Below are 13,104 nucleotides of genomic sequence, written 5' to 3'. Positions count from 1 at the left end.
GTAGGCCTCAGGTTCAGTTCCTGGAACTGAAACCGTCTGGGTTTCCCAGGAACGAAACCATGTGTAACTAGCCAAGCTGAACCCACCTGGGAAGTTCCTGGGCTCAGCAAGTGGGCTCCATCAATCAATCACAGTGCCCCAGAAATTGTCTTTTGTTAAGCCTAAAAGAATGAGGAGCTTATGTAACCATAAACTGCTACTGGAAAATATTGTTTAACTATTGCCTGATCACTATTACCCTAGACACTTGCCAAAACACTTTTGTTTGATAACTAAGATTTTTTTCCTGAAAAAATAAGGCATGTTCTGCTTATGTAATTAAGCTCTATATAAACTGCTTGCTGCCTGAAATCGGGGTCGCTATCAGGAGGCCACTCTGTGGGTGAGATAGTCGACCCCAGTTAACTGGAATAAAACTCCTTTTGCTTTTGCATTATCGTGTTCACATCTCTGTCTGTCTTGCCACTTGGGAACCCATAGTCCAGGATTTAACAATGGATCATGTGATACTTCTATCTTTATCTTTTTTGAAGAACCATCTGATACATCCCCAACTAACTAAAAGGTCTATTCAACTTTATGGTCTCCCATTCCAGAGAGATCCAAAAAAGATACTGGTATTAAAATTTCATGGGCCTATCTCAGGTACCATATGGACCTACTGATCATCATGGGCAGGAAGACAGGATGAAGGCATGTCCATCACCATCAGAAGAAAGATCTCTACCAACCCATATGTAAGGAACCACATGGCATGAGAGGGGGCAGAGGAAGTGTCAGATTTTCAAAAGAAACTCAAAATGGTGTCAATTGAAGAGGAGGAAAAAGAAAGAAATGGCCATCTCACCAAGGAAGCCGGGAAAATGCTTGCATTTGATCACAGCATGGGGTCTGTTGGCTATTTCCTGTTTAACATTCATCAGGCATGCTTTGAAATGCTTTGCAGGCAGGATTAGTGTCCCTATTGCACAATGGGGGAAAAAAATAACAAGGTTCAAGAGCTTATGTAACTTGTCCGAGGTCACACTGTTAATAATGGTTAATCTGGGACTCAACCACACTAACACCAAGATCTTTCTTAGCCACACTGCTGGTGTTTCACAGAGTAGAAGACATCAGACATGAAAGAATCTGCATGACTGCTTGGTGAAGGGTAAATGTCTTGCGTTCAGCTTGACAGAAACCAAAGGCAGTGCACGCACATGCGCGGAGAAGTCACCCAGTGCCATGCATGGTACAGGCATAACTCTATCTCCCATCGGCCAGCACATTAAAAGCCAAAGTAAAAGGCTTTTTCCATTCCCCTCTAAAAATGAAAGATTTCCGTCCTTCACTAGACTGTGCCTCTCTTAAAATGATCCCAATTTCAGAATTCCTGTTGGAAGCCTTCTCCACTGCTCAGGGAGGCTGAGGACTCTTTAAAGAAGGTGGACATGGCATGTTCTCACCAAGGCTCCTGGACCCATCAGATGTGGCGCTAAGGTGGCTAAGCCATAGTTCCTTCTCTGGAACATCAAAACATTTTTCTCCTAATGCATTTAATTTGATTCAACCCCCAAGGACTATTTTTGCAGAAGTGGCAGGGATCTGCTGATCTTTCCATCTTCTGGGCGAAATTGCAGTCCTGTTGCTAACATGGTACCTTGTCTCCCTCCTCTGTCTGAGCTGGGAACAAGAAGAAACCTTTGACAATGACAGTCTCGTATAATAGGATTGTATTTTTCCTGCGCACTACATCTCAGGGGATCATTGTCATTTGTCTCCTGCAAATGACAACCCAGCTTCTCTGGGCCCCATCGCTGCTTGGGGAGAAATGCTTCTGCACAGCTTGTCTCCAATGATGTTTTATAATTATAGCAGAAACCCAACGCTAATAGAGCTGTCTGGGAAAAAAAAGAGGTATGGGAGGCCTTCTGTGTCCACATCAGCCGCCCAACGGCTTGAAACAGATCTGATGCCTCTTCATCCCGATGCCATTTTGCATATATGTATAAAAAAATCAGAATCAAATTTGATCACCACAAATAGGAGGCGAACCTCATCTCCAAGGGAGGAAATTGCCTTTCTGTTCTCCACTGAGTCTCGCAAAGCGCCCAACCGCCCAGAACGTGTCTGTGTGCTTCACTTTCGCTCTGAAATATCCCTCTCCTTATCACCGCGTATCCACATCCATCCTTCAGCTGTCGCCCAGGACCACTCTGGCTTCACGATGATTTCACCCTCCAGTGGCATTTGACTGCACCTTCCATTTGGCGATTAATCAGGAGCTTCTTTGTGACATTGTCTTTGTGTTCTTCAACTGAACTCTTTTAACGGCGCGTGTTTATTGTCAGGGCCCTGGCCCTAGTTTTAACCTCATCCTGAGTTAGAGGATAATGGGTTGTTAGAGGACAGACCCACGGGTCATGAAGGCTGAGAATTCACTCTCCCTTCCTCCCTGGCCACTCCCTCCAACCGCCTCTCCTCTCCCATCAAACCTCTGAGGTTCTCTTCAGCTAGGAGTGCCCAGGCAGTTGCTCACATGAACCACGGCACATCGAACGCTCCTGAGGGGACTGAAAACGATTCTGAGCCAAGCAGGAAAGGAAGGAAGGTCAGTTAACGATAAAGACCGGGAAGAGAACGCAGGAACCTGGTTGAAAGGTAACAACGTTTTGGTTTGATTTAAGACAAATCTTTGGGAAAAAAACAACTCTCTGGGTAGCTGTCCGTGGTTCTGAAGGCTTTATAGCCAAGTGCAACTTAACTACCTATCATTGCCTTGACCCTTAACCCCTGGTCTTAGCTCCCATTGATCACATCCTTTTTGCCCCATCCCAGGCTTAGGCCAACTTCAAGTAAAATGTTCTCTTACCAGTCTGGGTCCCAGATCGACAGTCTGAGGCAGCTACCGTAGTTAGAGGTGTGGAAACCAAAGTGTGATTGCCAGGGTTCGAAGCTTAGATCTTCTGGTGAAAGCTATAGCATGTTAAAAGACACATGAAAAAATGCTCTACGTCACTAATCATCAGGGAGATGCAGATTAAAACAACAATGAGATATCATTTCACACCACAGAGACTGGCCCACATCCGAAAGAACAAAAGCAACCAGTGTTGGCGTGAATGTGGGGAGAAAGGGACTCTCCTTCACTGCTGGTGGGAATGCCGACTGGTTTATCCCTTTTGGAAAACAATATGGACAATTCTCAAAAAATTAGAAATTGAGCTCCCATTTGACCCAGCAATACCACTCCTGGGAATATATCCTGGAGACGCAAAAAGGTATAGTAGAAATGACATCTTCATTTGTAAGTTCATTGCAGCACTGTTTACAATAGCCAAAATCTGGAAAAAACCCAGAGTGTCCAAAAACAGACGACTGGTTAAAGAAACTTTGGTACATCTACACAATGGAATACCATGCAGCTATTAGAAAAAATGAAGTCATGAAATTTGCATATAAGTGGATCAACATGGAAAGTATCATGTTAAGTGAAATGAGTCAGAAAGAGAGAGACAGACATAGAAAGATTGCACTCATCTGTGGAATCTAAAATAACAGAGTGGGAGACTAACACCCAAGAGTTGTAGAGATAAGCACCAGGAGGTCTGCCCCACAGCTTGGAAACTGGCCTCACGTGCTGGGGGGAAAGGCAGCTCAGACAGAGAAGGGAGCACCAAGTAGAGGATGTTGGGAGGACCCATTCGGGTTGGAAGATGCAAACTAAAAGTAGACTATAGACCGAACATGAAGGTCACTCAACACCTCTATTGCAAACTACAACACCAAAAAGGAGAGAGAACAAAAGGGAATGCCCTGCCACAGAGGCAGGGTGGGGTGGTGGGGGATGGGGTGGGGGTGTGAGAGGGATACTGGGATCATTGGTGGAGGTGAATGGGCACTGGTGGAGGGATGGGTAAATGATCACTGTATGAGTGAAATGCAAACACAAAAGTTCATAAATTTGTAACTGTACATCAGAGTGATTCTCTAATAAAAAAATTTTTTTTAAAATAAAGAGCGAGCATCATTTGTTCCTTTAGGATATAAGTGGAGTTCACAGGGGTGTGGAGAGAATTAGAGAAAATCTACATGATTTAGCAGAGTCCCTGACACATGGTAGTTTCTTGGTGAAGTTAGCCTTTTATTATTATAGTTATGTCTTTGGAACCTTAACTATAGGTAAAGTATTAAAAGAAAGAAACTGGATCTTTTCTTTCATGATACCCTCTAGTGGCTCTAGAGAAATAAGATGGAGAGAACCTTTGAAGGGATTCAGGCCCAAGTCCTAATTCTGTATGTAGTAGTTGCACAATAGTAAGTGACTTACTTGCTCCTTCCCAGTTACCTTTTCCTAACTCAGAGAATGGAGTAAACACTGCCTATTTTTCAGAGCTGTAAGTCTTCTGGAGGATCTGTGTAGACAGCTGGACTGAAATAGATGTGCAATAAACAGTGATCATTGTGTTTGTGTCTACAAATGTGAGGGGGCTGTGGGATGATTTTATTATTTCTGCTCATCTATAACCAGCCATCTGTGAGGGTTCAGAGTGGAGATGGAGGACAAGGAGTAAATGTTTTATCCTGGGAAGCCCATTTCCCCAGGAGGACTCTGGTCCACTCCTGGTATACAGAATGAATCCATTGTGTTGATGAAGCCTCTAGTCATCAACTCCGTTTCTACTACCAAGAAGGGACTGTCATGTCAGGAGATTCTTTTAGCATCATTAACGTGCCTGTGTAACATGAGGAACAGGTCAAACTGGGACTCTAGAAGGACAATAAGTGATTCTGTCTGGGAGGGGGCAGGGTGGAATGATCAAATTGAGAGGCTAGCAGAGACTTTAGAACTCAGCGGGTCCAAAGCCCACTCTAGCTCAATAAAAGAGTTAGGGAGAAAGTCTGGAAACTCAAAAATATAACTTCCGTCATCCTTCCCAAGTAGATAAACCCCACCCAAAGTACTTTCTTTTGGAGACATTCCTTGGGAAGTTGAAGAAATAATTGTCCCCCGCACTTCCTAGTCAGCCACATATTATTAGTAAATGGATCAAAAAGGTGCCTCTGCTTGGTTGACTGCCAAGCCCAGAAGCTTCTAAAGCATCACAGGGTTATTTTCTCATCAGGCCCAGCCCTCCACTCATCAACTCACTCTACAGAATGAACTTCAGGGGTGTGTTTAAAGAGACAAAGCCTCAGACAGTTCCTGCTGTTCATTCTGCTACCCTGAAAAATCACTTTCTTCTGACACGAAGCAAAGCCCCACTGCCCGTCAACAGCCTGCTTGGCACCCCGAGCCTCTGCCTGAATCTCCAGGTCCAAGGTTGCGGGTGCCCTAGAGACAGGGAAGTTTCCTCGCACTATTCCTAGAAGGTCCCTTGAAATAGCTTCTGTTTTTGCCACTCAGCAAGAAGCCGAAAAGCTCTAAAACATCTTTGAAGGACAGAACTGGGAATGCTGTTTACCGATGTCCCCAAATAGCACAGGGAGGTGGGCAGAAGTCAGAAGGTGATGGGGACGAGTCAAATCAAGGGATGAGGCGCCTGGGGACAGATTCCCCTGCTGTTCCTTCCACATCTGGCCATGCTGATTTATTTGCTTCCCCACAGCCTGGCCTACTCTTCTGGAAATGGGAATAATAGCCATGACCTCCCTTGCAGGGCTGTGAGGGGCAGCCCATCCCAGTGCAGATATATAGGCACAACCCACAGTAGGTGCTGAGCCCAGAGCAAGCTGATGGCAAAGAGTCCATAGGCTAGTGATACGAACAGTGTGGTGAGATGCTAGGCATGATTTCATTAAGTAGCTCAAGCCTCTGGAGTCAGGAATGCATCCTTCTCCCAGTCTGTCATCAAAAACACTGCTGATGAGAGAGGAAAAGGAATTCACTCTGGATTCTATGGCAAGGACTTGGAAAAGCTATGATGTAAACTTAGTGTGACCCAGACAACCTCAGCTAATTAAATCAACTGTCCATGCCAAAAAAAAAAAAAGTAAGCTCTTGGATCAGACTGATAATACAGTAGGTAGGGTGTTTGCCTTGCGTGTGGCTGACCCAGGTTTGATCCCTGGCATCCCATTTGGTCCCCCAAGCACTGCCAGGAGTAATCTCTGAGTGCAGAGCCTGGAGTAACCCCTGGACATCACTGGCTGTGACCCAAAAAGAAAAAAATGCAAGCTCTGAAAAGCCCTAGAGCCCAGTCACCCAACCTTCATCCAGGGATAGATGCAGTCAGAGCAATGAGCTAGGAGAAGGGTAAGTATCTCCACGTGGCAAAATGGAAACATCCACGGAAACTTTATAAGCCAGTACCTTACCCCAAGCTCACATAAGGGCCCAAGTATAAGGTTCAACCCACCAAAAAGTGTGTCTCTGGAGAGTTTATCATTCAATCCACCAGAAAATCTGGGGAACAAACAGGGCCAAAGAGGTCCCCCCACCCTTGGCCTAAACCACTCAGAAGAAAAACCCAGCATTAAAATGCTGATTTGGGGCACTGTGAGCAATAGCCCAAAGAGCTGGGGTATAGGTAAAGGGGTTGGAGCCCCACCAAGGTGGTCAGCTCCGGTGACCCCAGCACTAAATTGTCAAGTTCACAAGCTAAGTCGGGAGTACTGGGGAGCATCTCCCCAGCTATAACAACAACAACCAAAGTCTCTGACTTGGCAAAGGCCAGCAGGGCCACCATCCACCATCCACCACCCAGAATTAGAACATCTCCTCCTCACCTCCGAAGGCTCAACTCCCAGGAAAGCCGTCGTCTGTCTGCCCAGACCCAGACCAAAGCTGCTCCAAGACTCAGCCACAGTTGATCATGGGCTAGAGACAAGAGCACCGGACCAGGGGTTAGAAGAAGAATTCAGCAAAAATTGTTCAGCAGGAACCCCAAGGCCAATGGTGGTCTACTTCGAGATGACAGCCCCCCACAAACCAGGCACAGACGGCCCCCAGGGAGGGAGGCTGCACTGTGCCCACCACCAGCTCTTCTCCAGAAACCTCCGGGAGAAAATGGGAGACAAAAAGCACAGGTGGGATGGGTGCCTGCAAGGAGTCTTCCCTGGTGGGGCAGTCCGGAAGATGCTAAATCACGGCGCCCACGGATCCTTCTCTCCGGTAGGTCAAACCCTCCAGACAGAGCAGTGGGGGCGAGGGGTGGGGTGAGGGGGCTTCAAGCAGGTCTGAGACAGAGGGAGGCTGGCTGCAGAAGGAGAAAGAAAAATAATCTAGCCTTCAAGCTCCCCCGCTCCTGGCCGCGGAGGGCCTTTGCAAGTTTGTAGCTCCTGCTGCAGTGCTCCCAACAGCCCCCCACCTCTACCCCCAACACACACACACACACACACACACACACACACACACACACACACACACACACACACACACACTGCGAAGGCCAAAGGTAAGAGCTTTGGCCCCTTCAATTATTTACACCCTAGGCAGCTTTGCATTGCAGGCCACCAGGCAGAGAACCTCCCTGCCCCATTTTTCCAGGCCCCAAGCAGAATAAGTCAAAGCTCATTTGAATGCAAAAGTTCCCTGGAGATGGGGTGGGGTGGGGGTGGGGGCTGATGGGAGGGAGGGGAGAGGCTGGCAGCCAGCCTGCAGAGTTGGGGGGTCGGAGCATGCTTCCATGCTGAGTCAGCGCAAACGGAGGCGGGTCTGGAAGCGAGTTCTGGGTTCAGATGGGGGGAAGCAGCGCCTGCGGCTGCCAGCGCGGGGCGTTGCATTGCCAAAGAGACCACAATTGTCTGGGCGCCGCATGTTCCTGGCTTTGTATGGGGTGGCATTTTGTGTTCCCTTCCATCTCTTTTTTTTCTTCTAAAAATGATCGGCTCTCGGAAGAAAACCAAGTTTGAGGCAGATGAAAGTCTTTAACTCTTAATTAAAGGGTTCATTTCAGCTCTCCGCCGCCACTCCGACGGGGGTCCCCAGCCCTGGAGGGGGAAAGGCTAAAAATAAGCCAGCTGCCCACAGGGGTCAATGCAGGCTGAGCCCCTCCTCGTGGCCCCAGGAGAAACCCCCGCTGTGGTGTTCATGTGGACGGAGACACATGAATACATTACAGCAGCCCTGCTGTGAGCCTGCGGGATGTCAAGCCCCGCCCCCAAAGAAGACCCCAGTTCAGTACATCTACCTGGACAGGAAGTGGCGTCTCTGTTCTCTTCCTTCGGTTTCCACTGCTACATGTTGAAATTTCATTCAGATCTAGCTCTGCAAAGGTCTAGTGTATTCCAGGCGGTGGAATCCTTGGACCCTCATCTCCCCATTTCTCCCACACACCCTCCCCTGGGGACTACTTGAGATGCCACTTGTAAGGGAGACCGTGGAGTGCTTCTCTGGAAATCACTCGTTTCACGTAAGCAATACTTTCATCACATGTACACGGTGCCAGCACGCCTTTTAAAAACTCCGTGGCAGTTTGGTGGCCCTGATTTTAAAACTCTGGAAATCTGATCCTCCCCCCCAAACATAACATCCCCAATTTTAAACATGAGGAGACTGGTTCAGGGACTTTCTCAAGGTCATACATTCATTTTCCTTTGGGAAAATTCCTTTGGGGTTGTGGGTCTTTGTCAGGCTGACTTGTAGAACTCTTTATGTAGAGTGACTGTTGTCTATCTACCCTCCTGTCTGCATAATTAGAGAAAGACTCGTCTGTCGCCTCCAGCTCTTCCTGTCACACCTTCTACCCACCGAGCTATACATACAAACCACAAGAACATGCAATCGTAAGAGAGTGGTCTCTTACTCTGACTGTGTAACAAATTATTCTCTCCGTGTCCCCCTAAATTAACAGCTTAGGGGCCAGAGAGATGGTGCAGGAGGTAAGGCATTTGCCTGGCATGTGGCTGCCTCAGTCATGACCCTGGTTTGATCCCCAGCACCGTATGTGGTTCCCGAAGTACCTCCAGGAGTCACTCCTAACAGAGAGCACCTCTGGGTATGCCCCCAACACTCCCTCAAAAATAATTTTTAAATATGCAAATCAACAGCTTAAAAACAAACATTTTTTTTTATTGCAGTTACCAGCCAGCTGCCACCTCAGATTCCTCTCGGAGGGCAAGCCCACTTCCCATTTGTTGGCAGGCCCCAGCTTTCTCTGGCTTGTTTCCACGCCATGTGGGCAGTTCCACAGAGATGCCCACAGCAGGGCAGCTGGCTTCCCCGTGAGGGAGTGACCCAGGGGCGGGAGACTGCATCCAAAATGGAAGCTACCACCTGCCACAGCCCAGTTTTGCAAGTGACCTCCGCGACTGACTGTTGGTTACACGAACCAGCACAGCAACCACATGGCAGCACATTTCCTATCCCTGCGGATAACCACCAGGAGGCAGGGCTCACTGGAGGTGCCTTTGGGAAATGCGGGACCCCCAGCCCCTTGCCACTATTCACTTGCTGTGAAAATACACAGAGACTGAATGACACTTTGAAAGGAACAGAGACACTCCAGTCCTCACTCTCAAGGATGAATTCCCAGGACCGTCTTGCAGCTTATGTCTTCCCAGGAGCCCTAAGTACACAACGGATGCCATGACCAACAGACACTCTCTCCGTATTTTAAGAACAAAGGTTTATCCAAGGACATTCGGTAGCTTGTGGGTTCTCCAAAAGGCAAGGGGGACGTCATCACAGTTTGTATGCCCCCAACCACCCAAACCAGAATACATGCAGCCCCACTGTCACCTCTAAAGGTCTTTAGGTGATTCTAGGTGACACTGGGATGAAGTGGTTGCTTCTTGCCAGAACAAATTCTGCCTGGCCCTTCTTTTGCCCCACTTTCCAATTCAAAGTCCTTGGCGGGTCCACTGGCCGAGAGAGTCCTTAGATGCGACAGCGGCTGGGCCCGTGCTTGGCTGAGGAGGGAACTCAGGAAAGAAGGTGCCCACCGGCTGCTCTGCAGGAAGCAGGCCAGGCCTCCTCATCAGGATTCCCCCAAACAGAAGGACACAGGTTCCCAGCAGCCAGAGAGGATTGTAATGATCAACCTTCACAGCGTCGTCAGAAGACAAAGCCTGGCTGACGAAGCTGGGAAAGAGCTTAGACATGGAACATCCCAGAAGGTCAAGGTCCTCATTTTATAGATGAGAAAACCAATGTCCTGAAAAGTAAAAGGAATTGCCTAAAGTCACGTAAGAAGTCACAAAGACAAAGACTTTACCCTGTGGCTTTGGGGTCCCCAATTCTTTTTTTTTTTTTTTGGTCACACCCAGTGATGCACGGGGGTTACTCCTGGCTCATGCACTCAGGAATTACTCCTAGAAGTGCTCAGGGGACCCTATGGGATGCTGGGAATTGAACCCGGGTCGACCGCGTGCAAAGCAAACGCCCTACCCACTGTGCTATCACTCCAGCCCCTTGAGTCCCCAATTCTTGAGGTAAACTCCTGCTCTACCAAAGGGTTTTTTAATAGCTTTATGATATAGATCACTTGGTCAATGTGGCAGAGACAATGGTCAGAACATCATTTTCAAATAAAGGTAATAAAAGACATGGGGTTGCAATGCATTGTGGGAGCCACCTGCATTCAAATGTAGAGAAATATTAAACTGAACTTCTAAGGCAATAATACTGTAAGCCACATGTGTTGTTCTTTATTAGCACGTTAAGGAAAAAACTCTAGCCTGGGTCTAACCACACTGTAATTGCAGAGAACCGAGGAACATAAGGAATATTGGAAGATTCTGAAAGAATTATAATGAGACATGAAAATAGTGATGATTTCCAAAGGTGGCCAAGTCACAGAAATTGTTCATTCTGCTGTGGATTTTTGCCTTCGCTCATAATTGAAGAAATGTGAAAAATCAGTCAGAGGTCAATAATAATAATAAAAAAGTTTCCTTTCCAAGTTGGCAAATCCTCCAGAGTCTATACACACAGACCTACAGGAACTGAGTTATCCACCTCTAGCTAAGAACCCTGAAGTAAATAACAAACATTCCAACCTTCTGAGCCAGCTGGGAATAGGATGGACAAGAAGCAGTGTGCAAAGGATGACAGAAATAGGTCAAAATTGATCTGAAAGGGGAACTTCCAAACAAGCCCTATGTGGACTGGTGAGGTAGAGTGGGTATGGAAGTGTGTGTGTGTGTGTGTGTGTGTGTGTTTGTGTACAAGCATGTGTGTTTTCCTCTTCTAAGATGATCTTATAGTTACAGACACACACAAAAAAACAGCATGATAAATAAAGCACCTCACAAGACAACACAAAACGACAATAGCTAACGTGTACTGAGCACTACTAGCTATAAGCCAGAAGCTAAGGAAGGCATTTTACATAGATCATCTGGTTGAATCATCTTCCCCACACCTTGACAGAGTTGTTTTATGATCACATTTCATTGACAGGTAACATGAAATAGGGAGCAATGAAGTCACTTGCCTAGAGTCACGCAGCCTCTAAGTGGTGGAGATTGCGTTCAGATCCACAGCCTTTGCTCAGAGAATCCAATTCTCGGAATAAATTGTTCCAAACTCAGTGTGCATAAGTGCACAGAAATAGTTAGGGGATGCTAACTTCCTTGATCTCTGACAATGGTGACTGAGGAACAGGCCGAGAGGAGAGAGACCTTCTCCTTTTGAAGAATCCAAAGAGACCAAGGTCATCTCTAATGGATGCACAAGCGCTCCGTGCAGCCATCTGGGTGGATCTGACAGTACACGAAGGAAATGTACTGTCGTGCATTGTGAAACTAGGCAAAGCCAGGGGACATTATTGGTTCAGAGAGACTGAAAAGTAAAACAAAATGCAGAGGTAATAAATTGTCAGAATTGGAGGAGGGGATCAGTAAACTGAATCCATGAAGCTTCCAGTGTATGAGGCGTGTTTCTTTTCTTAAACAGAGTGATGGGCATGGTTGGTCCTTCTGTATTTGCATACAATAGAATATAGTGAATATATTTGACTGTTCTATTTGAAGCATTTTGTAATTATTTTAAGAGACAAAGGAATTGCTAATAAGAAATGCTGACAGAGCTGTAGAGATAGTGTGTGTTGGGGGGGGGGTTAAGGTGCTTGCCTTGCATGCAGCCTACCCCAGTTTAATTCCAGCTCACACATATGGTCCCTAGGTTCGACCTCTGAGCACCACCAGGTGTGCCCAAATCCAACCCCCTTGCAAAAGAAAATACTAACACACATGCTCCATCACGCATCCTTCATGTTGATGCTGTTTGAATCTTCATTCACACTGTTATTTTTTAAACTTTGAGGAAGAGCTAGTAAAGGAAGGCAGAAGAGTGATTGTGCCGGAGAAGGAGGGAGGAAGCAATTAAGGGGGAAAGGGCCCAAGAGTGTTCCTGGCCCCAGAGCAGTTTTCATTCATTCACCGGGCCCGATGGCTTCACGCATGTTTGCCCGGTGATATTTCATTAAGCTTGCCGTGTATGGTCAATTTCACTCTTCTGAATATGTGTTTAAACATCCCAATAAAAAGGCATTTGCTTCTTTTGTGGATAAGCCAGAAGGAGGGACAGTGAAGCCATTTTAGTCTCTTCTCCACTGCTGCTCCCTCGTTATCTCCGGTCAGACCCTCGCCAGCTTCCTTCCCCCCTCGCCCCTTCAGGCCGCTGGCACCAGCCGAGCTGGGGGTTGGGGTTCTGCAGCCCCAGAGCCTTTTCCCAATCGCTCCCGGGGGCGCACCCCAGCCACCAGCCTGGCGGCTGTCCGGCTTTTGTCAAAAGGCTGTCTGCATCCCAGGCGTCCAGAAAAACACTGCCAGATGGCAAGGTTCTTAAGTGGGGAGCCCGAGGCAGCAAGCAAGAAAATTGAGTCTCCAAGTGCCACTTAGGATCATCCTCATTTTTTGAGTTTTTTTTTACATGGTTGTCTCAAAGCCACCGTGAGCTTTGCATCCTGTTTCCACGCTTGGGCTGACATGCTGGCGGCTGGAGAGGCCCGGCCCGCCCCCCCCCCCCCGCCACCACCCCCACCACCAGCTCCCAGAGCGTCAAGCCCACCCAGAGCCACCCAGGCCTCTCATGCAGAGCAGCAGAATTCTCCTGCCACCTTGGAGAAGCATCTCGCAGTAAGAACAAACGCCCGTTGCTTCAAGGTCCCGCGCTCGGGGATGGCTGGTTGGGGAGCAGGGGTGCGTCACCTCCCCGGGACACCAGATGGCCACACT

At 47.6% G+C, this 13,104-nt stretch overlaps 1 long non-coding RNA gene across 1 annotated transcript; it reads right to left on the bottom strand.

Moving 5' to 3' along the window:
* Positions 1 to 2,864: 2,864 nt before the first annotated feature.
* LOC129404424 (uncharacterized) lies at positions 2,865 to 8,215 on the bottom strand. The gene is made up of 3 exons (XR_008629855.1): positions 8,115 to 8,215; positions 6,712 to 6,802; positions 2,865 to 2,958 (listed from the first exon to the last, which is right to left on the bottom strand). It is a non-coding gene; the product is annotated as an uncharacterized LOC129404424 (long non-coding RNA).
* Between the last annotated feature and the right edge of the window lie 4,889 nt (positions 8,216 to 13,104).

Source organism: Sorex araneus, chromosome 4, assembly GCF_027595985.1.
Source record: "Sorex araneus isolate mSorAra2 chromosome 4, mSorAra2.pri, whole genome shotgun sequence".
Taxonomy (NCBI): domain Eukaryota; kingdom Metazoa; phylum Chordata; class Mammalia; order Eulipotyphla; family Soricidae; genus Sorex; species Sorex araneus.
The sequence above is the reverse complement of the archived record's forward strand: the minus strand, read 5'-3'. Positions and strand labels throughout refer to the sequence as shown.